At 36.3% G+C, this 4,077-nt stretch overlaps 1 pseudogene; it reads left to right on the top strand.

The window, feature by feature from the left end:
• The first annotated feature begins 3,321 nt into the window (after nt 1-3,321).
• On the top strand, nt 3,322-3,767 carry LOC121488244 (annotated as a pseudogene).
• Nucleotides 3,768-4,077: the final 310 nt, after the last annotated feature.

The raw sequence follows: 4,077 nt of genomic DNA, 5'->3' as shown, positions 1-4,077 counted from the left end.
AGATATGTGCCTTTGTTAAATCCACTATGACCAGAGGATAAGGTCACAAGGTACAGAAGTGGTCACTGACATGTACTCTCACTATTAGCTGCCTCAGAAAAGGAATTAGTGTTTTATGTTAAGCACCAACTCTGCTTGTTCATATGTGGGATCTCCTTCAATCTTCACAACTTATTGAAATACGGAGTGATGTTTTGTCAATTTCATACATAAGAAAAACACAAAAATTTAAAGAAATTAAATTATATTTACAAAGTAACACAACTAATAAGTGTCCAAGCTTAGCTTGGGGACTAGATTTTCTTGATACCAGATGTCATGTCCCTATACCCTATTCCATACTATTAGAAGAAACTTTTTCAGATCCTCTGCCACCTATGTCTGCCATGTCTCCCTTCTTCATTTCCACCTCCACCCTTTAAATTATGGCTCAAACTGTTTCTTTTTAAAAAAACTTCAAGTTGGGATGGCTCAGTGGATCAGGATCAGCCTGCCTTTGGCTTAGAGCTTGATCCTGGAGTCCCAGGATCAGGTCTAGCATTGGGCTCCCTCCATGGAGCCTGATTCTCCCTCTGCCCGTGTCTCTGCCTCTCTGTGTTTCTCATAAGTAAATAAATAAAATCTTTTTTTTTAATAAATAAAATCTTAAAAAAAACTTCAAAAGAAATCCTTGTATTTCTCATTTAATTCATGCACATCTACTATGCATTAAATAAATGGCCATTGTAAAACTGAATCATCAAGGTGTTTTTTATGCTCCTTATACTTTAGTACTCTATATATGTCATCAGAAATTCTATACACTTTAGCGGGGCGCTTGGAGCTCAGTTGGTTAAGCATCAGACTCTTGATTTTGGCTCAGGTCATGATCTCAGGGCCATGAGATCAAGCCTCCTGTCAGGCTCTGTGCTCAGCAGGGAATCTGCTTGAAATTCTCTCCTTTTCCCTCTACCTCTCCCCAACTCACTCTCTCTCTCTCTCTCAAAGAAATAAATAAAATATTTTAAAATAAATAGAATAAATACATGTTAGAAAAATACTTATTTGCAAAGCTTTCAGTCAAATATTTTAGTACTGGGCAGCCCGGGTGGCTCAGCGGTTTAGCACAGCCTTCAGCCCAGGGTGTGATCCTGGAGTCCCAGGATCGAGTCCCACGTCGAGCTCCCTGCATGGGGCCTGCTTCTCCCTCTGCCTGTGTCTCTGCCTCTCTCTGCCTCTCTCTGCCTCTCTCTCTGTGTCTCGAGTAAATCAATAAAAAATCTTAAAAAAAATATTTTAGTACTTATTGGGCACTACACAGTTTAATAGGGTATTTTGTTTGTTTTGTTTTGTTTTTTTCAGTTTAATAGGGTATTAAGTTCTAAATCTCCAGCCCAGATAACTGAAAAGTTAGTGCACTTACAATCTTTTGAATTTTGAATTCTATTTTGTTTTTGAAAATTATGTTTCATTGCTTATGGACTGTGCCCCCTTCAATGAAAAACCTAAACTCTATTTGTATAACTACTTCCACACTGCCTTAAGTTATTTATTGCCCTACAAAGACATTAACAAACGGAAAAAGTTATGGTTAACTTCCTATACAGAAGTAAATAGGACAAGACCACTAGGGAAAGAGTATTTGCAAAGTGGAATAAATGAATCTGGATCCAGTTCTAATGATAGGTTTACACTCTGCAGGCCTTCCTCTATTTTTGGATCAATATACAAATAACTTTTCAAGTCTACCTAGTATCTATTTCTCCTGTCTTGCCTTCTTGTAATCTCTATATGCAATACGGACTCGAACTCATAACATCAATCAAGAGTTGCATGCTCTACCAACTGAGCCAGACAGGCACACTGTGTTTTCCTTTCTTTTATGCAAACAAGAGTGAGAAAAGTGGGGAAAAATATATAATAAATGTTTTCCATCTCCAAGAACTATTGGGAATATCTTAGAGGAAATAATATACATGAGTAAAATGTTGTACTTGGTGCATTGGCCTTCAGAGCTCTTCATCTCTTTCTCATTCATTAGATACAGCTATTAGAGATAGAATAATAAAGGAACCCTATTAAATCCCGGTCACAATTTGAGAAATGTGACCAGTCATCAGTAGGAAATTGAGGAGATTCTAGTGAACTGAATTTCTGGTTGTGGGGGGGGGGGGGAATCTGTAAAAAATTAATAATTCACTACCTTAGAAAATACTGAGTATGCCAATGTTACATCTGAAAAAACTAAGTCTTTGTGCTTTTTTATAGTTTTCACTTTTTGCTGATTATAAAAGGAATCCATGTTCCAGGTACAATATTTGGTGACAATAAAAATTATAAAGAAGAAAGTCAAAATTACTGAAATTCCCCTTTGAATAATAGCTGTTTGCTTTGGTCATCACATATGCTTTAATCCCAATTGTATGATTAGAAAATAGTTCATCAGGTTTTACCTTCCATGTTTTTGGGTTTTGTTTTTTTTAGTTCTCTTTTTTGAGGCATCAACATTATTTCCCAGTATGTGCCATTACAAATAACACTTATAAAAAAGTTTTGTGTGTAAACCTATCATTATATCTCTACTTAGTTCTCTGTAATCATTTCTTGGCATCGAATTATTGAGTCAAAGCACACAAGTATTTTTTATAATTTTTGGTTCTTAATATTGCCAAGGTTCTGGAATTTGGTAGTAACCAGAATTTAAATATTGAATCTCCAGAGTACTAGCTCCATTCTTCAGCTTGTTTGACAACTCAAAGCTTAATGTTCTCATATTCTCTTTTTTCCTGAGATATCTCTCGACTTCACTTTGTGTTAACTGGTTTATTTAATACACATGAAGTGTATTAGCACTATATGATGAGCCATATGCTCTATGTGTCCTAAAGATACAGCAGTGAATAAAACAGGGGTGGTTTTTTCCTTCTTTGAGCTTATTTTATAGGTGAGAAGATAGATATTAAACAGGAAAACACATACTAATAAATATGAACTAACCAGCTGTGGCATGTGCTATACAGAAACGAAGTATGTTGCAGTGAGAAGTAGCAGAGAGGAGAACAGATTTATATTAAGATGGGACTCAAGGAAGGCCTCACTGGGTCCTTAATAAACCCTGCCTTGTGATGCTTCATTTATTCTAATAAATAAGTGCCTTATGGCAACTTTCCCTTCACTTTATCATTTATATCAAAATCCATGAGTAAATGGGTTAGATTTTACATGAAAAATCACAGGAAATTATTTTTATAGCTTTTGCCTCTTAAGACAAAAATCCAAAAAGGTGGGAGTCATGAGAATAGAATACTTCATAATAAAAATGATAGAGGTATTTCCGGTTCCGGTGCAGGGACTTTCGTTCTTGGTGGTCAGTTGTTGCAGTTGGTGGGTACTAACTGAGCCAAGATGCTGTGGAATCTGCTGGCTCTTCGCCAGATTGCCCAGAGGACCTAAGTACTGCTTCACGCAGGCAGTTTGAAAATAAAGTTCCAGAGAAACAAAAGCAATTTCAGGAGGATAATGGAATTCCAGTGCATCTAAAGGGTGGAGTAGCTGGTACCCTCCTGTATAGGGCCACTATGATGCTTACAGTTGGTGGAACAGCATATGTCATGTATCAGCTAGCTGTGGCTTCTTTTCCCAAGAAGCAGGATTAACTTCAATTCATCTCAGCAGGCAGTTGGTTCAGTTTCATTCAGCTCTCTATGGACCAGTAATCAATAAATTCAGTATTTATTGACTTAATACTAACTGCCACCAATAAAGCAGTCTTTACCATGAAAAAAAAATAAAAATGATCTATAAAAGAAATCAAAGTCCAACTATAGATTATGATTTTTTTTTAGATTATGATTTTTTAAAAATTATTTTACTCAAAGGTGTTAATAAGATTCCTCTGCCAAGAGCTTATATAACTGACAAGTATTTCATTCCAACAGAATGGGAAAATGATATAACAGTTAACAGAAGATAAATTACAAAAGGCCAATAAATACATGGGGGAAAAAAGATAACCATACTAGGAGCCAGGAGAAGTCATATTAAAACAACTACATGAGGGACATCTGGGTGGCTCAGCAGTTGAGCGCCTGCCTTCGG

This window comes from Vulpes lagopus, chromosome 3 (genome assembly GCF_018345385.1).
Source record: "Vulpes lagopus strain Blue_001 chromosome 3, ASM1834538v1, whole genome shotgun sequence".
Classification (NCBI taxonomy): Eukaryota; Metazoa; Chordata; class Mammalia; order Carnivora; family Canidae; genus Vulpes; species Vulpes lagopus.
Note: the sequence above shows the minus strand (reverse complement) of the source record. Positions and strands in the feature narration are given on the sequence as shown.